The 27262-nt window shown below is 40.5% G+C and overlaps 1 protein-coding gene across 2 annotated transcripts in view; it reads right to left on the bottom strand.

Moving 5' to 3' along the window:
- Nucleotides 1-1007: 1007 nt before the first annotated feature.
- Nucleotides 1008-27262, bottom strand: part of PRR16 (proline rich 16) — a 482873-nt gene continuing 456618 nt past the window's right edge. For both annotated transcript variants that reach the window (XM_073624674.1, XM_073624676.1), the window contains one exon: nt 1008-3025. The gene's annotated coding sequence lies outside the window, so the exon portion shown is untranslated. The remainder of the gene's footprint in view (nt 3026-27262) is intronic.

Below are 27262 nucleotides of genomic sequence, written 5' to 3'. Positions count from 1 at the left end.
TATTCATTAATTAAATCTAATACCCCCCCTCATTTTTTTAAAAAACTCTTATTATATAAATTTTATGAAAAATATTTACCGCTATTATAAGTTTCAAAATGATATATATTTTATAAATGTATTCAATCAATGATATTTTTAATAAACTCAGAGTTCAATTTGTGTATTGGCAAGTTAGTGGTTAAATTATGCCAATCGGCCAATTAATTTCTTCTTACTTCAGAGCATTTAAGTTTTGTCCCTTCCCTCTCCCTGTACACTTGATAAAGGAGCACGCATGCTATGTGTGAGTCTCGCACATGCTCTGAAATGCGTTGTGTTTCTCTCATACTCTGGTGATGTCACGCTCTCACGGGCTCGCTCACAGAGCGAGGACATACAGGACACGCCAGAGACGTTGGAGACGTCCGGGAGATTTCACCTTCCATGAGCTTGTCATCCCTTACTTTTATGTAAATGTTGGATAACATATTATTGTAAACATTAAACCTTGCACTCAGAGGCGCTTTTCTGTTTTTTTCAGTCTGTTGCTGCTCCTGTCCAATTTCCGGCTAGGGTTGGGGGGGGTTCTAGCTCCTAAACTTTTAAAATGTACTACTTCAACACTTTTCTCTAATGCTGCTGCACGTTTACTTCACCTCTTTACCCTCTGATGTTTTCCAAGTAATATAAGAAGGGGCTGGCTGTAACTATTAAGGGGTTCAGTCAAGTTATGGCTATAAGCCATAATGGTCATGAATGGAAAGTGAGCTGTGTGTGGGTGCAGGTCAAATGCAGATTTACAGGAACAGACCTACTGGTTTTTTCCAGCAATTATTATTTGTGGTAAGATTTAATATTTCTTATTTTTGAACATGTTTACATACATTTAAAATAAAAAAAGCAAAAAAAAGAACATATCATTTAGTTTGAAAATAACACATTTTATTAAAAATGTAAAATTTTGTTTTATTCCAAAATAATATTAAAATTACACATGTATGCAATGATATTTCGATACATATTCTAGTTATACAATATTTTTTCATCCTTATTTTTAGGCTACTAAGTAATATACCATACTTCATAATTTTCCATTAATTGTTAGGCTTTAAGAAAATCCATTTAAGTATATTGTATTGATGGGAGACATATAATCAAAAAACTGATTATATTAAGTGATGTTAAGCATATTCAACTTTCAATGCTTAAGCGTCATGTAAATCATTATGAAAATTTGTAAACTTGCAATATAGGAGTTTTAATTTTACAAACCATTATATTTTCTGTGCAGTGCATAAAGATTATATCACACTCTTGATTTTGTACTTTGGAGAATAAATATGAAGTTTCATAGTTGGATAAAAATTAAAAAGTGGCTCAGTTAACATTTCTAATTATGTTTGACTTTAAAACATAACCTAAACATTAACATAACTAGTGCAAGATTACAGTATATTTGTTTAAAAATAAAGAACATTTTCATGAAAAATCATAGAGTTTGACTGTAACTTTTGTTTTTTTTATCAATGTGCCTTTTTTTTTCTTTTACAGGCATTAGACAGCCATAAATGTATTTTTTGAATATCCACCATGTTCTTAATATCAAAATAAAATTTTGCTGAGTCTATACAGTGAAAAATACTTTTCATTTTATTTGTACAGGTATGCATGTAGAAATATACTATATAATGTTCCAGTATATTTTTTTTACAATATGGTACATAGTATTTATATTAAAGCTTTTAGCCTGAAGGTTGCAGTGGCCCAACATATCAACTTTCTTTTTTTAAGCCTTTCTATTAATATTCCAAAAAAAAATAAAAGCTGTTCCTATATTTATGACACAAGATATAAGATAAAACGATAAGCTATATAGATTCCATACGTGTAAAAAAATGGTGTGAGCAAAAAAATTATATTTTGTAAATATTTCTTGTGTAACCAAACAAAAACATTAATGCAACAAGAACAAGATCTTGGGTTCTCAATAAAGACAAATCTACAATTAGCTGGTATTTTTGTGATCAAGTATTTTTAAAATTCTTGGCATGTATATATAATGGGGGTTAAAATGTATATAACACTATCACTTAAAGTGGACATTTCACACTGCCTCAAAAAACGGAAGCATTTAGCCTGGTTGGGTTTACTAAGGCAGCACAAACATAATTCTCATAGTAAATCATCCTTTACTATGGATTTACAGATAATCTGGCATATTGTGTGAATTCTTGTTTAATAAATCTGTTAATAGTTTATTTTATTTTTGTACATATGTACCATATGTATTTATATAAAAACAAAATGAATCTTTGGGGTTGGGCAGGTGAGGCATCCATGTAAGGAAAACTTTACCCATTTTGTTTTGCAAGCCCCTGAAGAATGCACTGTGATTTTTTTTTAATCTTCTGTCCATCTGTGCAAATGATGGCATATATCATTACCCTGAATGGAAGTGACAGTGCAGATATTTAACATGCATTGACTTCAATTCACAACTGTTGCAATACAGCTGTTCATTTACTCTGAGAAAGATTTAAACATTTTCTCAATGTCATCTTCTTTGTCATCTATGGCTTTAATTAGTACAGAAGAGATATTTCCTCAACTATGATGAAAAGCATTCAGACATTTTTAAAACCTATCAATAATATTGTCTGTGGCTTTCAGTAAGCAATGGGGCTCAGTGATGCTAGATATTTTCAAGATTGTTAGATTGTGTTGTCTTTCTATACTGACATAATTTGTTGGGAAATTTTGCAGCTGCTGATCGATTTACTTAGCTTTACATTGCTTTCCAGATGGGAAACCCTGGCCGCAAACGATACTGTAGGCTGTGAGTTATTCAAGGCCAAGTTCTTAAAAACAAACACATTTTTGAGAAAGTCTCCACTCGTGCTGTGCTTCAGTAGCCCATGAAACCTGTCTCTTTTACTCCTCCTTGATCCAATGGTTCACCATATGGAGTAGCATTAAGGCATGTAAATCTAAGAAACCTGCAAAGTAGCTGCCGACTGTAGATGGTCTTGCCCGCCTCAGGGATCTACAAATGAGAAAAAACATGCACATTAATACAAGCCATTCAAACAGAAATATTCTGAATTTGATCGGAATACACAGTACCCAGAATTGTATGAGGTTTCTGCAACAAGTCTGTATTGTCATTATTTCTATGTTACATGTTTTTTTTGGCTTAGTACACATAAATACAGATTATGGCAGCAACGCTGCTGAATATGTTTCCTACTGGATTATCTACAAAAATTGCGCAGTATAATCATCAGTTTTACGGACTGTCATCCTTTCCTAAGTACTAGTACTAGGCTAGGACATGTGCTTCTTGACCTATTGTACGTTAAGTACACTGCTGTAAGTGTAACAGATACGCAGATTAATGATAAGGTTGCCACAGCCTTGCAAGCATGGCATGTGCCCTGGGTCTTCTACAGAGTGCCCTGTAATTGCTACCATCACCCAAGAAGTATCCTGTAGTCAAACATGATTCAGTCTTGGATGAACTTTGTACATCATTTTTATTTTGTAACTTTTCACATCTCCAATAGTAACAGATTTCTCCCTTAATGTTCATTATAATTATGTTTGGTAGTTTATTTAATCAATTTGAAAATTTATCATTTAAAAAGAATTACAGTTTATTTATTTTCACATGTATTTCACAATGCATATTTATAGATTAATGCCCACTAATTAGCAATGAGCCGATGCATTTTAGGGTGATGGGTAGTCATTCAATTTGCTTTTGAATTTTATTTTATTCATTTATGTTTTAATCAATGATGATAAACTAGATTTTTTATTCACAACGTAAGTAATGTCCCCATATTTAAAACATATGAAAATGCTTAAGAACATTTTGTAGTGCAAATTATGTTGGTTTTAGACTGAGCTTTCACCAAAAAGGATGTCTTAGTTATATTTAAATATATTCCCATATATTACAGATATGTAGTATGAGGTATAGTGGAATTAATAGAGTTGCAAGGTACTTTTAACTATTCTTCGACTACCCTGATTCTGTGTCCTGTGACTGCTGTCCATAAAAGGCCAGAACAGTAATGGCTCAAATTTTAAGGCAGTGAAGCAAAAATATGTAGGGACCCAAGAGAGGGAAGACAGCAAGCAGGAAAGAGAATGGAGAGAAAACAAATGAAAAAGGGAATAAGAAGCAACCTTAGCCACTTTTTGCGGCTATGCTTTAGGTCCCATAATAATTAGGAAGCTCTGGATTGCCCTAAGTATTTTAGTACCCTAGCAATCCCTTATTTCTAAGCATAGTTTCTGTAGAGACTGGAGCAAATGAGTTAGTAGTAGAAACAGTATAATGAGAAATATCTTCGGATTTTTACATTTTTATTACCTGCCATGTGCAGCTGTCAAAGCTGTAAAAGTCAAAATAAAAATGTACATTTGCAATCTTTTTGTCACAGTGCACACCATTATTGTATAACTAACATTATGCTTGAAGAGAAATTAGATCTCCAGGGACAAATAAGAAACATTTTATCCCTTGGTTCACACTGACTCCAATTTATACTTTAATTTTTTCTTATAGAATACTGTAAGCAATCTATTTGTATTCAACAAACGGGTCATTTGACACAGCCAGATGTGTGTAAGTCATTTACAAGAGCAGAACAGAACCTCCAGGACCTTTGTAAAACAGCAATACACCATATAATATCTTTACAAACATTTTCCAAAAAATATAATTTTTTTTTAATGTACAGATGGAGGAAATTTGGTTTCTTTAATCTTAATGTTATATTAATCTTTTATTAAAATAAATTAATCTTTACTCTTAACTATAACTCTTAAACACAGTATGACACAGAATAAAAAATAACAAAGTAGGACAACTCAATGCTGGTTGTTTTTTTTTTTTTTTTGTCATTGCGGTGAGGGACAATTTTCCCATATGGTGATTTCTTAAATGTGAACTTAACAAACTTGTGTTTGCATAAAAAATCCAATTGAGTGATAAAGAAAAAAAAAGGAACCTTCCTAACTTGGTTGGATGTTTGAAGCATGCAAAATTTAAAGGGCCTGTATTGGTAGATGCCTGAGAGTTAGGCACTCAATGGTTTCTTATATCGCAAGGACTTTGTTGGTGAGGCTTGAATTATGAAACCCGATACCTGGCATGACAGTTATATGTCTATCTCCCTGCTAAATTGTTATATGATGGTGAATGCTTTGCTTGGTATAATGGCTTAGAACACCACAAATTACATGTGGGTGGGTAAGATCAGAACCAGAAACTATGAGACTGTGAGCTGTTTAAAAAGAAGCAGGATGACAGCATGTACCTTTAAAACTGGACTATATTAAAACTGTAAACTTTGTGGTGTACAGACTATTTTAATAGGTTGGTATGAACAATATTTTTTTTTATAATGTATTTTTTTCAAATGGGGCTTATTTTTTCTTATTCTTTAGCTTCTTGGAATAACAAACAGTCCTAAAGAGAAGGTGATCAATGAATGTCAACCTTCAGTGTTCTGTCTCTAATATAGTTTTGTTCACAACTGAGGTATGAAATGACATGTTTTGCCTAATACTTACTACAAGCTATTTTATTGTTCACAGCTCCACATAACTGTTGGGTTGGTGTGGTAAGCCCCTCTGGATAGTGTCACAATCTCTGAGCAGTATTACACATAAAAAAATGTCAAATTTGTTTATATAAAAAATATATTATAGTTTATCCACACTGGATGTATTGCCATATTTTATGTTGTATTTTCAAATGCAAGTGAAAAATGCATTGTTTTCAATAGGGTGTACTCTACTCTACTCTGTACACTATTGTGTTGCATTTCAGTACATTGTGAAAAAGTCTTGTATGCTGCACTTTGGGTGTGTAGACCTGCATTTTGCCATTTAAATCAATTTAGTCAAACCTGTAACATGACAGTATGTTTGTCAACTTGTATTTCGGTGTGATTCCAGGCTTAATGTAATAAACATAATCCTATAAATAGCGACACCAGGAAAAATTGACAACATACTCTTATTAATGATTAACCAGTTGACATCCGCGCTATAGCCGAATGACGGCTACAGCGTGGACCTAAATTCCGAAATATGACGGCCTCCCCTGTGCACGTGCCCTGCGCATGCCCTACAGGGCGCGCGTGGAGCGCGCTGTGATCACCAAGTCACTGAGACTCGGGTGATCACCGATCCGAGTAAGGGGCCGGTCCCGGCCCCTTACCATGTGATCAGCTGTCATCCAAAGACAGCTGATCACATGATGAAAACAAAAGCCCTGTGATCGTTTTTTTTTCTCCTCGTGCTGACAGTGCAAGGAGAACAAAAAGCTGATCACTGGCTCATCAGCAAGGGACATCGGTCCCAAAGAGGAAGAGGCATTAATGCCTCATATGTGCCACAAGTACCTCCTGCCAGTGCCACCTGCCATTGCCACCTGACAGTGCCCACAGTGCCCACCAGTGCCACCTATCAATGCCTACAAGTGCCACCTATCAATGCCCACAAGTGCCACCTATCAATGCCCACCAGTGGTGCCAATCAGTGCCACCTAGCAGTGCTGCCTATCAGTCTAACAGATCAGTGCCCATTATTGCCACCCGTCAGTGCCCATCACTGCCACCCATCTGTGCCCATCACTGCCACCTATCAGTGCCCTTCAGTGCCGCCTCATCAGTGTACATCAATGAAGGAGAAAAATTACCTTTTTTAAAATTTTATAACAAAATATAATTATTTTTTTTTTAATTCTGTCTTTTTTTTACCAAAAAATAAAAACCGCAAAGGTGATAAAATACCACCAAAAGAAAGCTCTATTTGTGGGAAAAAAATTATAAAAATTTAATTTGGGTATAGTATTGTATGACCGCACAATGGTCATTCAAAGTGCGTTAGCGCTGAAAGCTGAAAATTGGTCTGGATAGGAGGGGGGTTTAAGTGTCCAGTAAGCAAGTGGTTAAAGTCCAATTGAATTGAATTTTCAGTTTAAACCAGCTAAATACATTCTAGGTGAATTACATATCTTAGAGTTTGTTTTCTTTCTAAATCAGCCACGGTCATCCCCTGCCAGCATCTACGGAGTAGGACTCTTGCTCTCTGTAGAGTAGCAGTGGTCTGACTTGCTCCATTTGAGCTATTTTAAACTGAAAGTTCAATTAGGCCTTCATTTTCACTTTATTTTTGTTATGCTTGATTCCCTTTCACACAAAAAATGAGAGAAGCTCCCTGATGTGTTTTTATACCTGCTACATGCTCCCCTGATGAGAGAGTCCAAGTGAACATAGGGCTGAATTGATGATTACACATTACTGCTGAGCTTAGCAGAGAGCTTGCTGTGGAGCATGCTGCTTCTGAGAATAGCACCTGTGGCATCTGCTAGCTTTGGTAATATTTTATTTTTCAAAGAGCACTGGGAAGGAGCATTAAAGTAATGATGACCATTTAGAATAGAAATGGTTAGCATTACATATAAAAGGGATGGAGCTTAGCCTTAATGTATGAGACAGGATATAGAACAATGGACAAGGCATACAGCACTTGATGATAAAGGACATGGGGCTTAATATTCTCTCCTAAACCCAAAATAATAGGAAACAACAGCAATGCCTATAATTTCTACCATCCCTCTCAGCAACATCCCACTTGGACATGAAGTAGTGGACTTCTTTAGCCTCCAAGAAGCCAACGTAACTTTGGGCTACTCTGCTTCCTGATACATATGATTATATAATATATAATGTAGCTACAGTCTGTCTAGACTGCTTAACTGCTTATCCTTTCAAGTCTAACCCTTTTTCTTGCTCATGTCTTACTTTTCCCAGTTATATGGCATCTCCCTGCCATGGTGTCACTGTGCTAAATATTGCTATTAGAAGAATTGAAATAGAAGTTAAGTGAACTATTAGCAGCAACTGGCCGACACAAAGAAAGAGGCAATGTTGTATATTAAGTTATAGCTGTTAAAACTTTTGCTTGAGGTTAATATACTGCTTTTATTGGCAGTCTAGCCTAGGCTAATATCCAAATATATTAAAATGATTTCATTCTGAGAATATATAATCAATTTTCTGTGTAGAGAAGCAGTACAGATAGGTGTGTAATATGCTTTTCTCATTTTTTACATAGTCAAACGTAGAAAAAGTAATATCATTTTTATAATGATATGCATCCTCTTCCTAACCATTACTTCTGCTCTTTTCACTTCTTCATTCTTTTTATTACAAACAATTAATAATTATTTAGAGAGATTTGCATCTACATGAGAAATCTAGAATGCACATTAAATAAGGATTATCTTTAATCTCCAGAAATTGAGGGTTTAGAAAAAGCACTTTTACTTATCCATAAAATTAAAATCTTATTAGCAACATTCCAATATGTTGGCCCTGTTTGTTGTCAGAGATAAGAGAAGGACAACAATTTATAAATCAAAGGAACATTTGTAATGGCAGGTAATTGTGTCAAATCTGGTACAGTCTGCAACTCCTTATGCCAGATGTAGTTGTGAGCAAAATGATTAGCAAATCAGGCAATTGGCAGGGGCTTTGATTCTTATGAAATCGAGGATGCATGTCCAAGCATAATTTATTGTTTGTGGCTAGCTTAAAGCTAAACACCAGACACACTGTTAAACCCATAGTTGAAATATGTATAAAGGAATTGTTTTACAGACTGGTCAGCTTTTAGCCTCCAAATGGACAGTGAAAGGTCAACAACAATCCAAAGAGCTCATCGTGTTGCTCTTTCCTCTTGCCTACATGTGGCATACTTGCTGCGAACTGTAATAGGATATAGGATGAGATAAAGTCATAGTCAACTATTTACACTAGCTGCATTGCATTTAAAATACATTAAATCATTTTTCATGGATGCAAAACTCCATTAATAGGTGTTGTTTTTATAACTGCCTGGAGTTCATTTTTAAAAGAAATATATAGCAGTTCTGTACATATTCACTATATTGTGGTCTAGGCTAAGAATAAATGTATTTTTTTTGTCAAAAAAAATTTAATTATGGAAATCATGTCATCTTTTAACCAGTTGGCAGGTGGAGTGATAGACCCTTTTCAGTACATGTTTATCTTAGTGATATAAAAATCTTGTTGTTTCCAGAGTTTAAAGTGATTGTAAACCCCTTACATATACCCAGTTAGGTGACTGGCATCAGGTGGTACACAGAGATAAAATAAATCCTCCTACATACGTTGTGCCTGTCTCTCTGCAGCCATCACTTTTAAAAGTGCTGAATTTTTACAGCTTGTCTAAGAGTTTAAAAAAAAGAGGGTAGAGAGCTGAAATTACACTCTGCAAAGTTCAGTGAGGAGATCTCTGAGAGCTGATTGGAGAAAAGTGACACACAACCCTCCACACAGCACCCAGGAACAGAACTTAGGCTGTCAATCTGCTGGAGGTCCATCAACTGTCACCTTTTTTCTCTTAGTATCAGGAAAACTTGTTAGAAGTGACTCATGCTGATAACAAAGGAATGAATGGGGTTATTTACGAAAGGCAAATCCACTTTACACTACAAGTGCAAACTACAAGTGCAAAGTGCACTTGAAATTGCACTGAAAGTGCATTTGAAAGTGCAGTCGCTGTAAATCTGAGGGGTAGATCTAAAAAGAGGGGAAGCTCTGCTGATTTTATTATCCAATCATGTGCAAGCTAAAATGCTGTTTTTTATTTTTCTTGCATGTCCCCCTCGGATCTTCAGCGACTGCACTTCCAAGTGAACTTTCAGTGCAATTTCAAGGTGCACTTTGTACTTGTAGTTTGCACTTGTAGTGCAACGTGGATTTGCCTTTAGTAAATAACCCCCTTAGTGCTCTTAATTGAGATAAGTACACATGATAGAGGGATATTCTTTGTTCATATTTGATATATGAGGTTTTCAACCACTTTAATACATTCTCTGCATTAAGGTAAAAAACCTTTAAGGTACAGTGCCACCCCCTCCCCCACAAATACTTACCTGAGCCCTATTTGGTGGCACTGCTCTCTCTCTCCCTCACTGGACTTTGTGAGAGCAGCAGGATCCAGGAGTGCCGACAGGGGCCAGGGGCACCAGCAGGAGACCCCATAAGAGCAGGATCAAGGGTTGCCTTGTGCAAAATCATTCCACAGAGCGGGTAAGTAGGAGGACATGTTTGTTATTTAAAAAAAAAAAGTCTATACACACAGAACTGAATGAGTTATTCATCCTTAACTGGTACATGAGTTGGGATCAGAGAGAAATAAACTGCCTTTGCTATGCTGTTTATTTAGCTAATATATAGAAATCTGCTAATCCACTATTATATGTTTATGGAAAGAAACAGACATAAAATATTAGATGAAAAACGTATAAACTTAAAAAAATACAGTTGATCCAAAACCATTATAGTCTATTTTAAAGATTTTTTTAAATGTACAGTTGTGCTCATAAGTTTACATACCCTGGCAAAATTTATGATTTCTTGGCCATTCTTCTGAGAATATGAATCATAACAAAAAAAAAATTCTTCCACTCATGGTTAGTGTTTGGCTGAAGCCATTTATTATCAATCAACTGGGTTTACTCTTTTTTTTTTTTTTTTTTTCAAATTTAACTTTATTCAACAACTGGAGAAGGCACAGCAGCATAACAACTTATTCATAGGCAAGTGAGAAATGTTGAGGGCGCAGCCTCTATTAATAGAAGAGAAGATGAGGACACAGCCTCTGCCATTGTAACATTTCCAAATCTATCATCGGAATCCTTATAACAGACCTGCGTGATCATACTGCCTTATATTGTGGTGCTTTATGAGCCATTAGTGCCCTCCCACTCCATTTTCCATTTTCTAAAACTTAAAATTCAAGAAAAATAATTGTAAACCAGAAAAAAAAAAGAATAAAGACAAGAGAGTATAGGATAGAGAGTTGAAAAAAGAGTAATCCCGAGGTTCTAAGGGGGGTATGGGAGGTGTAGAAAGTTACGAGAGGAGGGGGGGATTGGAAGAAGATACATGGGGAGGGTGGGAAAAAAAGGGCCATGGTAAGGGGGCCCATGGAGGCAGCGAATACACCCACTCGGATCACCAAGATCCTCTCACTACCCCTCAGAGAGGGGCCAACAGAAGGTACCTATGCTAATCTAGAGGTCCGTCTCTCAGGAGATTCTGACCCTCATCTGAGAATATGAACATATTCCATCTGGTCCAAGTCTTGGAGAACCATTCATTTTGGTGTCTGGCTGTGAGAACTAAGTCCTCCATTTTTTTAATATCCTCCACTTTTCTAATCCACATGGTGACAGTGGGAGATTGTGTGGACTTCCATAATAAGGGAATGCACGCCTTGGCGGCGTCAAACAAGTGACGCAACAGCGATTTTTTGTATGCCTTGCTGGACATGTGAGAGGCGTGAAGTAAGAAAATCGCAGGGTCTTGTGCTATAGAGTGCTCAGTGAATCTCTGTATTGTACTTTGAATGGTCTTCCAAAATTGCTCTAGCCTAGGGCAGGTCCAAAAGATATGAAGTAGAGTTCCCCGTTCGCTCTGACATCTCCAACAAAGATGTGAGGTAGATGGGAAGATACTATGTAGTTTAGCAGGGGTGTTGTACCATCTAGTAAGAATTTTATAGTTAGTCTCCTGCATCTTCGTACAAATCGAGGATCTGTAGGTGAAATGGATGATATTTTGTTTTTGACGGGGCGTGAAGGTACATTGCAAATCCCGTTTCCACCCCTCTATACATTGTAATCGAGGATTCTCTAAAGGTGTGTTCAGTAATTGGTATGTGGCAGAGATGGTGTGAGACATTGGGCCTTCTTCCGAACAGTACGTTTCGTATGTGGTCAGTGTTGAAGGGAAGTTGCTGGGAGGGGAAGTGACTTGAGAAAGTGGTTGAGTTGATAAGCTCTCCAGTAATCTAGCCGGAATTGACCTTCCGGGCTCATGAGTTCTTCTATGGTGGGCCAACGACCCTGTTTGAGGAAATGGGAAGCTTGAAAATAATTAGGGTTTCTTAGTGAGATAAAGTTTCGATCTGTACAGCCTGGTGAGAACTCTGGCGTCCCAAGGACCGGGCGGAGCAGGGAAATCAAAGACGAGAGCCGGAAACGTGTGAATAAGGATGAGCATTTACACACTGTCAGACCTATTAAGGGATGGTTTTTGAGTGTTCTAGGCAAAACATGGTATATCCATGGTGTTCTGTTCAGGGGTATGTCACACTGGGATTGTTCCAGTCTGGTCCACTGCTTAGTGGGCATATGGCGGTTCCAATCAATGAGTCTGAACAGATGAGTCACATAGAAATATTTGCGAAGATCAGGTACAGCCAGTCCTCCAAATGATTTAGGTAGCATAATTTAACGCCTATTTAGTCTGGGCCGTTTATGAGCCCATATGAAATCAAAGAAAAGGGCGCTGGTTTGGTTAAAATAAGAGGTAGGGATGTGGATTGGCAAGGCCTGCAGGAGATAAAGGAACTTAGGAAGAATACACATCTTCAGTATGTTACATCTGCCAAACCATGAATGTATCCCTGCATTCCATTTGGCCAGCAGGGCCCGAACAGCAGCTAGTAAAGGAGGGAAATTTAATGCAAATACCTGAGAAATTTTTGAGGGGATAAATGTACCTAAGTATTTTAAAGCCGTCGTAGTCCATTTAAATTTAAAGCTGTCTCTTAGTGTTGAGAGAAGGCTTGAAGGGATTCCTACCCCCATTGCCTCAGACTTATCAAAGTTAATTTTCATGTTAGAAATACTACCATATGTCCTAAACTCCTGCAGGAGGTTTGGCAAAGATACAACCAGGTTAGTAAGGGCAAACAGCATATCATCCGCATAAGCTGCGATCTTCTGCTGAAAGCCTCCCACCTCTACACCAGATATGTCCGGGTTGGAACGTACTGTGCACAGGAAGAGCTCCAACGACAGGGCAAAAAGGAGTGGGGATAAAGGACACCCCTGACGAGTTCCGTTCCTGATCACAAAGGTATCTGATAAAACACCATTAGCACGTACTCGAGCTGTGGGTTTAGTGTAGAGTGAGTTTATCCAGGTCAACATCCTGTCACCAATTCCCACGTGATTCAGGACGGAGGTCATATATTGCCAATCTACCCTGTCGAAGGCCTTCTCTGCATCTGTGCTTAGGAAAATACAGGGGGTCTTGTTCTGATTTACTATATGTAATACGTTAAGGACTCTAGTGGTATTATCTCTGGTCTCTCTAGTTGGGATAAATCCCACTTGATCTTGATGGATCAAAGCCGGGAGGTATTGTTGGACTCTTGTAGCTAGTATTTTAGTAAAAACTTTCAGGTCTGTGTTAAGAAGAGAGATTGGCCTATAACTCCCGCAAGCAGTATTATCCTTCCGCTCCTTGTGTATTACTGCAATATGTGCTGAGAGGGTGTCACGGGGGATACTCCCCCCCGTACCCAATGAGTTGAAAAATTTGTGCATATGTCCCCCGAGGTAAGGTATCAAGGTTTTATAATATTGGGCCGTGTATCCGTTTGGACCCGGGGCTTTCCCCAATTTAATAGCACCTACCACCGATTTTATTTCCTCAATGGATATGGGTTCGTCCAGCAAGGCACTGTCTTCAGTGGATAATTTGGTCAAGCCAGACTTACTCAGATAGGCTTCTATTTGGGATTGTGGGGAAGCTGGCTTCTGTATGTTATAAAGGGAGGCATAGAAATCTTTGAATTCCCGCGCTATCGATCGTGGGAAAGTGGTCTTCTGTCCCGAGGATGACATAATGTGAGGAATGTAACTCGCACGCGTCTGCTCTTTCAGGAAGTTGGATAAAAAACTACCACACTTATTCCCTGATTCATAGGACACCTTCCTACATACCTGTATCACCGCTTTAGCTCGAAACTGCATTATGTCAGTAATTTTGGCACGTAATAGAAGAAGTTCCGCCTCCCCCTTGGGATTTTGAGCGTGTTTATGTCTAGCTTCAGCTTTATGTAGGTCATCTAGTAGCGATGTCAATTGTATCGAGCGTTGTCTCTTAATCCGTGCGCCATGTTTGATTAAGACTCCGCGGATCACCGCCTTGTGGGCTTCCCACACCAAACTGGGATTACTGTCAGGGCTATCATTAGTCTTAAAGTAATACTCCACCTCCTTTACTACATCTTTGAGAGTCTCCTCGTCCTGTAGAAGACTTTCATTTAGTCTCCAAGTCCGTTCCCTGGTAGTGAAATAGTCTGTTAGGGCATAAGACAGTAGGACAGGGGCGTGATCAGACCATGTGATAGATCCAATCGAGGAGCTGCGTACCGCGTGTAATTGGGTATGGGGGATTAGGAAGTAGTCAATCCTAGAATAATGTCTATGTGGAGTCAAGTAGAAGGTGTAATCTTGTTCAGTCGGATGTAAGAGTCTCCATACATCGATCAGTTGTGAGTTGTGTAGTGAAGGTGCTATGCGTTTCCTAGCTGTCGGTGTGATTGAGGAATTTCCAGATGAAGTGTCTTCTGAGGGGATCAGTGAGACATTCAAGTCACCCCCTAGAATCAGCTGACCCTTTGTGAAAGTCTTTAGAGTGTCTAACGTCTTGGCAATAAATTGGTCTTGTTGGTTGTTGGGGGCATATATGTTTGCTAGTGTCACTTCTACTCCACCAATTTCGCCTCTAATAAACAAATATCTCCCCTGTGAGTCAGATTTCACATCTGCACACTTCCAAGGTACAGATCGCGAAATGAGTATTGACACCCTTCTAGATTTGGTGGGACCAAATGTGGAGTGGTACACCGTTGGATAGAATTTATTCTTCAATATCGGTAAATTACCTTCTTTGAAGTGAGTCTTCTGTATGAAAGCCAAATTAGCTTTATGATGATGCAGGCCACTCAGCAACATGCAAAGTTTCTCCGGGACGTTTAGTCCCTTTGCATTAAGGAGAATACAGTCACCGTCTCCATGGCCCCCCTATTTCAAATGAAATTCTAAGGGGAAAATTAGCTAAAATAAAAAAAGGGGGAAAAGATTTGGGATAATGGAAAGATGATAGAAGGGAAAAAAGTTGGAAGGAGGATAAATGATAAAAAAGAAAAAAAAAGAAGCGCTGTGTTACCAGCAAACAGTAGTAGTAGAGATAGTCTAATTAGGTAGCACAGTAGTGCATTAACGCTCACTAGTTCAAAACTAGAAATCGAGTGCAGGCCTAAGTGGGAGCACGGAAAGAAACAACCAGTGACGAAGTCTCCGGCTTCCCCCCTCTCCCCCACCCTGTATTACCATAAAGTTTCAGTATAATGATAACGACGGCAAAATCGAACAAAAGGAAAAGAATACATTTAAATAGAGGTAACATGAACTTTCTTCTGTAAAATAATACAAAAGCATTTAACAATAACAAACCAGACCGACTTGAAGCCTGACCATATTAACCTACAAATTCTTAAAGACCCCCTGGATATTGCATCCCTCCATGAAACTGTCGCTCAACCTTGGAATAAGTATATGGGGTGATATCACCCCCTCATCAGCCGATGATCTTTTAATTCTACCTGATGGAGATTAACTGGTTCTGCCTTCAAGGTTCTCTCCCCCTCCCACCGCAGCCAGTCTACTATAGTTACATTTACCTCTAGGTCTCCTCCCCCAACCCCTAAACTGCTAGGCACCTGAGATAGAGAGCTATACCGTGCAGTATTCTGATATTCTGATATGGGCTGACCCCTCCACATCCCCCTCCCCCCCCAGTCCGGACGAGGGCGGCTGGTACTGGATAGGTGTGTCTTCAGGAACTCTCGATCCCCGTTGACCCTAAATATACCGGCATGAGCTCACAGAGGGTATACAGCTATAACCCACCTCCCCTCTCTCCATCACCTTGAAAAAACCCCCCTCCAAGTGAGCAGGTTGACCCGGGAAAGGAAAGGAAGGGGGGGGAACCCACCATCTTAATCAATAGATATCTCTACTGCATAACAGCCAGAGGTCAGATACTTGCACATTCTCACTAATGCAATTGGTGCCAACATAAAGTAAAGCGCCTGGCGGCATCCATCAACTGACAGTTTCTATAGAGCGGTACATACACTTCCTCCTATTATTTCCAGAAAGAGCTCTTATGAGTCGGAGATTGCTGTAGCTTAGAGTTATAGGATCCCTCTTTACCTTCGTGGGGGGGTATTATTGAAGACTCTAGGATGAGATAGTAGTCTACTGCATGAGATTTTAACATGCACTCGGTTCTCTCCTCATAATCCGCAGTCACAAGAGGTATTCCCGAGCGGCATGCCATCCCCATGACCCGGACCGTTCCTGCCGAGGCCGGGAGGAAAGAGAGAACCATGGGGGGGTCCGGCTGACAGAGTCACATCTCAGTCAAATAAGCATACTTCCGCTGAGCTAAAACGGGGGATTGAGAGCCATATCCAGGTCGGCTTGGAGGGGCTAACCAACAAAGGTTAAACACAGGGGCACAATAAAAATTAAGAAAGAAAAAAGACAAAAACTCAAAACAGGAGCCAAGTTTAGATTTAAGCACGATCAGGCTTTAGTATTAATCAGAGAGGGACTTGGAAGTCATGACTCACGTGGTTCCTCCGCGGAAGCTGCATGCTGTCTCCTTCTGGATCGTTGTTGCCTGGGAGGTTGATGGTTCCGTTGAGTGGAGGATCCCAGACCGCCCCCAACACGAGGGATGAGAGCCAACCAATTCGGAACCGAGATTGGCTCCTCCCCCAGAAAGTTAAAGAATGCAGGCAGGTCCGCTGGGGTACACAGGGTAAAAGTAGAAGAGCCATTGCGAAAAGTCACCGATAATGGGTATCCCCAGCGGTATGTGCAGCCCCGTCATCTGGCCAGATCCAGCATTGGTCTCAACAGAGCCCTGCGCTGTAGTGTGGCTCTAGAGAGATCTGGCAGAATCTTGATAGGCGCTCCATCGAATTCTACTTCCCCATAATCCCAGGCTTTACGGAGTATAAGATCCTTCTGTGTATATCTGTGGATCCTGCATAACTCATCCCTAGGTCTGTCTGGGTCTGGTGATTTAGGTCCCAGGGTTCTATGTACTTGGTCTAACTCCAGTTTTGGTGGTGCGGTGCCCAGTACCTTCTGGAAGATGGCCACAACCGTCGCCTCCAGATCCTCCGAGCCAGTAGCCTCAGGGAGGCCCCGCAGCCGCAGATTTTTGCGTCTACTGCGGTCCTCTAAGTCCTCCATATGTAGTTGCAAGTCCACTGCGGTGGCTGTCTGGGATGCCTGGGTTCGCTCCAGAGCCGAAACCCTTTGTGTAAGGATTGTAAGCGAGCTCTCCCCGGAGTCCACACGGTCTGAGATCCCTTGTATCTCAGCCCTGATCTCCTGTATATCGCAGGTATGTGCTTCCTCCACTCGGAGAATGAGGGTTTCAATGTCCGACTTAGAGGGAAGAGCCTCTATGTCCGCCTTAGTGGGGAGAGCTTGCAAGATGGCACGGAGATCTTCAGGCATACTGCTCGATGGTAGGGATGGGCTATCCATGGTAGATCGGAAGGCAGCTGGAGTCTCCGAGAAGCAGCCCAGTGTATTAGGCAGAGTCGGGGAGTCAGATAATTCCAGAGGTGCAGACTCGTCCATATACTGCATATGTGGTGCTGTCGCAATGGCGCCCAGTGAGGCCCTCCGTGAGTCTCGGAAATATCTTTGAATTCCACTCCGCGGGGTTGCAGTCTGGTTCCCTCTTGTCAGCGATCGTGTCCTGTACTTCTTAGAGGCTATCATTCCTTGTTTTCCTGTGAAAAAGCCGTCACAATTGTGGTAGAGAGAGCGTACTGCCAGGAGCACTCGTGAAGCACTTCTTCACATGCCATTGCTAAGCCACGCCCCCCGGTTTACTCTTTTTAAATCGTAATGAAAACAGAAACTACCCAAATGACCCTGATCAAAAGTTTACATACCATAGTATTTCCCCCATTAACATCAATGACAGCTTAAAGTCTTTTGTGGTATTTGTGGATGAGGCTCTTTATTAGGGATGAACTGAAACCCCCCCCCATTGGTTCGGTTCGCAGCAGAACATGCAAACAGGAGCAAAAAATTTGTTTGAACACGCGAACACCGTTAAAGTCTATGGGACAAATACATAAAAAATCAAAAGTGTTAATTTTAAAGGCTTATATGTTTGGGGCCCTGGGTCCTGCCCCAGGGGACATGCATCAATGCAAAAAAAGTTTAAAAACTGCCGTTTTTTCGGGTGATTTTAATAATGCTTAAAGTGAAACAATAAAAGTGAAATATTCCTTTAAACTTCAGACCTGGGGGGTGTCTATAGTATGCCTGTAAAGTGGCGCATGTTTCCCGTGTTTAGAACAGTCCGAGAGCAAAATGACATTTCTAAAGGAAAAAAGTCATTTAAAAGTACTTGTGGCTATAATGATTTATCGTCCCGGCCCCTCTGACGCTACGGGAAAGCCATAGGGATGTCCTCGTGTGTCAGAGGGGGCGGGGTCACCCAGCAACGTCATTGTGTGGCCCCGCCCTCATTTATAAAAGAGCTGTCACCTGAGTGGCCTGTCATTGCGGCGGGTGCCTCCCTTGGAGGCAGATCATAGGTGGCGTGCAGCTTTTTTTTTTCTTTCTTTTTCGGTCCGTCGGAGTGAGAGAACAAGAAGACTTCATGGGACAGTTTTATTTATTTATTTTTTTAATAAAGTACTTGTTCCAAACCATGTCTTGTGTTTTTTTTACCATTTTCACACATTTTTTGTGATATGGTAGGGGTACATTTCTACCCCAATACCATTTCACACAGGGGGGCTGGGATCTGGGGGTCCCCTTGTTAAAGAGGGCTTCCATATTCCAATAAGCCCCCCGCCCGCAGACCCCCACAACCACCAGGCAAGGGTTGTGGGGATGAGGCCCTTCTCCCCATCAACATGGGGGCAAGGTACTTTGGGAGGCTACCCTAAAGCACCCTTCCCATTTTGAGGAGCTCCCCCCCTCTTTTCCTGCAGCCTGCCAGGTTGCGTGCTCGGATAAGGGTCTGGTATGGATTTTTGGGGGGATCCCCACACCATTTTTTTTTATTTTGGCATGGGGTTCCCCTTAAAATCCATACCAGACCCTTGTTCTGGTATGGATTTTGAGGGGGACCCCACGCCATTTTTAAAAAAATTTTGGCACAGGGTTCCTCTTAATATCCAAACCAGACCTGAAGTGCCTGGTATGGAATTTGGGGGGACCCCCACGCATTTTTTTTTAAAAATCTTGGTCCGTGGTTCCCCTGTGGGCGAATCCCATGCCATTTTTATCAATGAACTTTTATTTGTATTGCCGGGAACGACAATTCATTATAGTCGTGAGTACTTTTAAATGACTTTTTTTTCTTTAGAAATGTAATTTTACTCTCGGACTGTTCTAAACACGGGAAACATGCGCCACTTTACAGGCATACTATAGACACCCCCCAAGTATGAAATTTAAAGGAATATTTTACTTTTATTGTTTCACTTTAAGCATTATTAAAATCACTGCTCCCAAACTTTTATTTTTGCATTGATACATGTCCCCTGGGGCAGGACCCAGGTCCCCAAACACTTTTTATGACAACACCATGCATATAAGCCTTTAAAATTAGCACTTTTGATTTCTCCCATAGACTTCTGAATCGTGTTCCGCGGCTTTCGAATTTGCCGCGAACACCCCAAATTGTTCGCTATTCGGCGAACAGGCGAACACCCGAGTAGTGCTCATCCCTACTCTTTATCTTCTCAGATGGTAAAGCAGCCCATTCCCCTTGGCAAAAAGCCTGCAGTTCCTGTAAATTCTTGGTCTGTCTTGCAATAACTGCATGTTTGAGATCTCCCCAGAGTGGCTCAATGATATTGAGGTCAGGATACTGAGATGGCCACTCTAGAACCTTCACTTTATTTTGCTGTAGCCAATGACAGGTTGACTTGCCCTTGTGATTTGGTGTGTCCTGCCCTTGTGATGGGCTGCATGGTCTAGTCATGTAGTATATTAAAACCAGGATCACATTTATTTTAAAACAGCCAGGGTACTCACAATTTAGCAAATAAAAACAAGCATATCAGAAGCAGCAGTTTCTTATGGATAGCATTCATTTCCAACCCCAAAGATGGCCACTTTTGACACATGACAGCGTTGTGATGTCAGAGCTCTACCCTACACCCGACGACATTCTATTGGATGAAAAGCCGTGTAAGGTGGAGCTCTAACGTAACAACGCTGTCACGTGTCGACCGTGGCCATCTTTGTGGTTGGAAAATTATGCTATCCATAACAGACTGCTGCTTCTGATATGCTTGTTTTTATTTGCTAAAATGTGAGTACCCTGGCTGTTTTTAAATAAATGTGATCCTGATTTTAATATACTACACCATGAGGAGTTGCTTTCTTGTATTCTATGCATGCACCTTTGAACTTCCATTTGGTGAGACTACAAGACCCAACCATCTATTAAGTGGTTTTGTGGTGCTGTGGATGTATCATGCTTGTTTGACCACCTGTAATTCAGTGATCCATTTTCTTTGGTAAGAGGCCTGGTTTGTTGATGTTCGGTGGAGGATAAGTTCGTGCTCACCTAATTGTGTCTTTGTCTACACCATGGGCGGTTCCAGCTTTTTCCCTGAACAAGGACTTTATTTTAAGCACTATGGACTTTTACTTTTAATTTTAATGTTATGCTACTAGCGCTGCATACATTTATTTTTTAATCTGTAACACATGAGCAACCACTAAAGCGTGAAAGTGAGAGAGGGTCTTTAGGGCAATAATATCACCACAGGGTTATTCTAAAATGTATTCTTGCAATAGGTAATCCAGCTCTGTATTTATGATACTTATTCAGTTGCCAGTATATTTCTTTGGCATAGGTCCATTTTATTACCAAGTAATAGGATTAGCCATGATCTGTGCATAATCACTTTTCTATTTCTTTTTTTCCTTCTCTGTAAAGCCCTGGATGTGGTAGATTAAAATAAATAAATTTTATTTTCTTGCTGCTTCAGCTAAATTCTATTTTGATATCTTATAACATATATAAATCATTTTTATATATAAATATAAATACATTTATTTATTTAAAATTGCTGCGATCAGTGTATTTTTTTTACTTGTTTGATGTGCTTTATAATACATACAGTATATGTAAAAAAATATCATACAAATCACATTTCTGTTTTATATACAGTACTCGTCAACTCTGTCAATAGCCTCTTTCTTCAAAAGAGGCACGTAAAGCAGCTTAAGACATTGTAAAAAAAAAAATTCTTCAGTTATTTTTTTCTAACGTTATGTGATTTTTTTTCTACATTCATTTTTAACCTATTAAACCATATTGAGATAAGCTGCTATATTCGGCAACGTGCAATAGTGATATTTAAAGTGGTATTAAACTAAAAAAAAAATGTATTATATTTCAGCATATCAAGCCTTAGATGTGGTGGCTTTTTCCTCAGTTTAGCCTGATACATATTCTTCTACATATTTTTGGTAAAAAATATTGCAATAAGCATTTATTGATTGGTTTACGCAAAAGTTATAGCATTTACAAAATAGGGGATAGTTTTGTGGCATTTTTATTAATATTTTTTTTTTCTACTAGTAATGGTGGCGATCAGCGATTTTTATCGTGACTGTGTCATTATGGCAGACATATCAGGCACTTTTGGCGTGATTTTGGGACCATTCACATTCATACAGCAATCAGTGCAATTAAAAATGCATTGATTACTGTGTAAATGTGGCTGGAAGTGAAGGGGTTAACCACTAGGGGCAGTGAAGGGGTTAAGTGTGTCCTAGGGAGTGATTCTAACTGTGAGGGGAATGGACTATGTGTGACACGACACTGATCACCACTCCAGATTACAGGGAGCGATGATCAGTGTCCTGTCACTAGGCAGAACGGGGAACTGCTTGTTTACAATAGCATTACCCCATTCTACCTCTCCGTGAGATGATTGCGGGTATCCCCGCGGACATCGGGACCCGCGATCACTCTCACGGAGGTCGCAACGGGCGTGGTTAAATTACATGGTAGTGAATTCACTCAATCTGAAATGGTAATTTAAAAAAAAGGATTACAATACACACCCTCTTGGGGCCTTAATAAGTTTGAAACCTTTTTTGACATGCATTAAATTCCCTCAGAAATTAAGTATAAAAAAACAATAAGCAAAAAACCAAGCGCTGAGATGGATATAAGTAAATATAAGTGAATAGGAATAAATATATGAAGGCTGATTGATCAATATAAATTAAGCTGCTATCAATAAAAGGTGATCAGAATCCCACAAGGCATAAAAAACATATAAAAATTGATGCGCTCTAATAGATGATCAATCAATGTGTACAAACACTGTGCTAAAAAATGTGAAAAAGATGACAATAAACCATTATAAAGATGACTCAAATTAATAAATATGTAAATGCATATATAACTGACAAGTGAACATAAAGTAAAATCCTAGTGCTAGTACATGTAAAAAAAAACCCAAAGTGCTCAGTAGAAAATAAATAAATGCCAATCTGATGGATAAATACTGCCAATAAATTGCAATCATAAGATAAAAAATTCAGTGGAGATAAATTAGTCCAGAATATAAGTGTAATTGACCCACAGCAGTTCATTCCTTATTAGAATACATTGATTTACTGTGTTTGATTGCTGTTCATGATTACTTTCTTTTTTCACATCCCGCTTCAGCCAAAATAATGTTGATAGTTTGGTTCTCAACAAGGATGATTTTATGAAAAGCAAGCAAAGAAATAGATCCTTGAGAAAGTCATGTGTCAGTGACGCAACGCGTGGGAGGAGCCTAGGACGTTCACTGCTGTATGACACACTGAGCTGAACAGCAGCGGCTTTTGTGATAAGCCCGTCCACAGCGGCTGACATGCGATCTGCATACCTGTATGCCTTTACTAAACCGGGCGCACGTGAGTGTATCTCTGTGCTGTTTGCTTGTGTACTTTCTTTTAGTTCATCACGCATTGATCTATTTCTTTGCTTGCTTTTCATAAAATCCTTGTTGAGAACCAAACTATCAACATTATTTTGGCTAAAGCGGGATGTGAAAAAAGAAAGTAATCATGAACAGCGATCAAACACAGTAAATCAATGTATTCTAATAAGGAATGAACTGCTGGGTCAATTACAATTATATTCCGGACTAATTTATCTCCGCTGAATTTTCTATCTTATGATTGCAATTTATAGTGTTTATCCATCAGATTGGCATTTATTTATTTTCTATATATTGCTACTGAGCACTTTGGGTTTTTTTTTTACATGTACTATCACTAGGATTTTACTTTATGTTCACTTGTCAGTTATATATTCATTTACATATTATTTTATTTATTCATTTGAGTCATCTTTATAATGGTTTATTGTCATCTTTTTCACATTTTTTAGCACAGTGTTTGTACACATTGATTAATCATCTATTAGAGTGCATCAATTTTTATGTTTTTTAAGCATAAAAAGACACTTTTTGGGTCATCCAATTAATAACAATCTCCAAACCAGGGGGAGCTGTGCATATTGGTTTTTCCAATTCTGGCCATGCAATTAAAGATACGAAGAAGAATTATTCTATTCTGTCAGCTCCTTATATTCCCATCATGCATTGTCTGCCCAAAATTCCAGAGTGAGTTGGAGCGACTCAGTGATTTATAGAATAGGAATTTACTGTATGTGGACTTTTTTTTTGCAACCTTGTTGGGCACTACCCTGGCCTACTTAAAGGATACTATTCAGGTTAATGCACTCAAAAATCTCCAATGCAAGGATAACTCTCTCCTGGTAACAGCAGAACTTTTATATTCAATTATTCCCCATGATAAGGGCTTTGAGGTGGCAGAGCACTTTTTAAACTTGGAAAGTTCAGTGCCCCTAAACAACAAAAAAATAAATTTGAAATTACTAATATTTGCAATAATAGGCAATTATCTATGGTTCGAGGGGCATTTTTACCTTCAGAAAAAAGGTGTTACAATGGGTGCTAAGTTTGCAACTTCTTTAGCCAATTTGTTTACGGCAAGGTGGGAGGAGGTTTTCATAAGTCTTAAGTGCCAGGGCAATCCTAGTGCAGCATTATATGGTTTTATTAAAAAGCAAAGTAGTAACAATGTAATATGCACTCACATAGTGCTCGGCGGGTGGGGGCTGAATCCGTTCAGCATAGGAACAAAACAACCGCGAATCCCTGAGATGTTAAATCCACGAGCGCCTTGTGTCAGCGGGGAGATGAAGGCTTGAGGGACCTCAGGAGGAAGCCGGCTGGGTGACTCGGCATGGAGGTGGTCCGGAGCTGTCACACTTGGGAGTCGCCTACCACTGTGTTTACCCAATCTGAACGCATTTCGGAGGCTAATCCACGCCTCCTTCATCAGCTCTGAGTCACCCAGCTGGTGCCCTCCTGATGTCCCTTGAGGCTTCAGCTCCCCGCTGACACAAGCCGCTCGCAGATTCAACATCCTTTTGTTCCTATGCTGGGCAAGTTCAGCCCCCCACCTACCAAGCACTATGTGAGTGCATATTACATCTTTTTAATAAAAACCATATAATGCTGCACTAGGATTGCCCTGGCACTTTTCTTTCTTTCTCCTGCTTCCTATCTCTCACAGTCTCCGGGTTCCCAGCCTGCGCCTGAAGCAGCCTCGCAACTATGTGCAGCCCTCAGACCAGAGACAGACTTTAAGGGGTTCACCCCCTAGAATCTTTCATCTATATTGAATTTATTGCATTTTTAGTTCACATTTTTTATTCCTTGATGTGTCTTTTTTTATTGCTAACTAGACTTAAGAGTGTGTTGATCCTTCACCACTCTTGCAACCATTAGGTTTTTTAGCACTGAGATTCACATTAGCTTTTTTGTGAGTCTGTTTTTTATCTTTATGTTCTTCATAAGTCTTAAGTCCACTACTCAGATTCTTCTTTGGAGAAGGTATATTAATGATGGCCTCCTCCTTTGGAAAGGTGGTTTTGATTGACTGCATGTATTTATGAAATATCTTAACAATAGTGAGTGGGAGATAAAATTATGAGTGGAGCACTGTGGAGGTGAACTTTCTGGATTAGGTTATTTTCTGTCTGTTTCCTCACTTAAAAAGGCAGACCGAAATAAGTATATACCATGAGGAGCTATCACCACCCCTTATGGCTAAAGACAATTTTGCAATATTAGGTAAAATACCTCAGATGTAAAGGATTTTGTGGTACAAGCTGATCTCCTAAAATGGAGATTTGTGGTTAAAAGATATAAACTGGTAATCCCTGATCAGGAAATAAGAGGGGTACTGGATACTGACAGAGTATCCTTGTTGGAGCCTAGACATAAAGACACACATACTATAGGTAGAAGGTACATGCGGGCTTTTATTACCAGCTTTTCAAACTAGCAAATTGTTAGAACTATTGTAAAAAAATAAATATATTTTCATCTTTTATTGTTGGAAACGTGTATCTGTAAAGGCCCGTACACACGATCGGACTTTTTGACAACAAACATGCAAATTAACTGTTTTGGAGCAACATCTGACTGTGTGTATGCTCCATCGGACAAATTTTTTCTGTTTCCATCGGACTTTTGTTGGCTGTGCGAACACACAAACTTTCCGGCAACAAAAGTCCGATGGAGCAAAGTCCGATCGTGTGTACACAAAAGCATCAGACTTTTGTACAAACTACAGTACACGGCCGCGAGAATGTTTCCAGCGTGAACCCATCGCGCTGGTTCTCAGTCGACCGGGTACTGTACATCTTGTGCTGGCTGCAATAGGAAAAACACATGAGAGGGAATTTCCCTCTGGGGGCATACCAGGCCCTTAGGTCTGGTATGGATTTTAAGGGGAAACCCCTACGCCAAAAAAATGGCATGGGGTCCCCCCAGATCCATACCAGACCCTTATCCGAGCATGCAGAGTGGCCGGTCAGGAAAGGGGATGGGGACGAGCGAGCGTCCCCCTCCTGAGCCGTACCAGTCTGCATGCCCTCAACATGGGGGGTCTACGCTTTGGGGCAGGAGGGCGCCCTGCGGCCCCCCCACCCCAAAGCACCTTGTCCCCATGTTGATGAGGACAAGGGCCTCTTCCCAACAACCCTGGCTGTTGGTTGTCGGGGTCTGTGGGTGGGGGGCTTATCGGAATCCGGGAGCCCCCTGTAATAAGGGGGCCCCCAGATCCTGGCCCCCCACCCTATGTGAATGAGTATGGGGTACATCGTACCCCTACCTATTCACCTAGGGAAAAAAGTGTCAATGAAAAAAAACTAACTACACAGGTTTTAAAAGTAATTTATTAGGCAGCTCCGGGGGTCTTCTTTCGACTTCGGGGGTCTTCTGCCGACTTCAGGGGTCTCTCAGGCCTCTTCTCCCTCTCTCCGGTGTTGTCTCCGTGCTCTCTGGTTCTTCTCCAGTGCCTTCTTCCTTCTGCCGGGCTCCTCCACTATCTTCTGCTCTTTTGCCGCTCTTTTGCTAGTGGAGGAGCCCAGTCTTCAGAGATGTCTTCTTCCCTCTTCTCTTCCAGAGATGTTGACACGATGCTCTCTCCGGTTGTAATGCTGTCTGAGCGCTCTGCTATGACTTATAAAGGTGGTGACCCCACCCCCTATGACATCACAGTCCTGGGGCATGCTGGGACTGTGAGGTCATAAGGGGGCGTGGTCATGTCATCCTATGAAGACTATCTCTGAAGACTGTGCTCCCCTGCTAGCAAAAGAGCGGCAAAAGAGCAGAAGCTAGCGGAGGAGCCCGGCAGAAGGAAGAAGGCACCGAAGAAGAACCAGAGAGCACGGAGACAACACCGAAGAGAGAGAGAAGAGGCCTGAGAGACCCCGAAGTCGGAAGAAGACCCCCGAAGTTGGAAGAAGACCCCCGGAGCTGCCTAATAAATTACTTTTAAAACCTGTGTAGTGTGTTTTTTTTATTGACACTTTTTCCCCTAGGTGAATGGGTAGGGGTACGATGTACCCCATACTCATTCACATAGGGTGGGGGGCCGGGATCTGGGGCCCCCTTATTAAAAGGGGCTCCCGGATTCCAATAAGCCCTCCGCCCGCAGACCCCGACAACCAATGGCCAGGGTTGTCGGGAAGAGGCCCTTGTCCTCATCAACATGGGGACAAGGTGCTTTGTGGTGGGGGGGCCGCAGGGCGCCCCCCTGCCCCAAAGCGCCCACCCCCCATGTTGAGGGCATGTGGCCTGGTACGGCTCAGGAGGGGGGGCGCTCGCTCGTCCCCACCCCCTTTCCTGACCGGCCGGGCTGCGTGTTCGGATAAGGGTCTGGTATGGATTTGGGGGGACCTCCACGCCTTTT

This window comes from Aquarana catesbeiana, linkage group LG01 (assembly GCF_042186555.1).
Source record: "Aquarana catesbeiana isolate 2022-GZ linkage group LG01, ASM4218655v1, whole genome shotgun sequence".
In the NCBI taxonomy this organism is placed as follows: Eukaryota; Metazoa; Chordata; class Amphibia; order Anura; family Ranidae; genus Aquarana; species Aquarana catesbeiana.
Note: the sequence above shows the minus strand (reverse complement) of the source record. Positions and strands in the feature narration are given on the sequence as shown.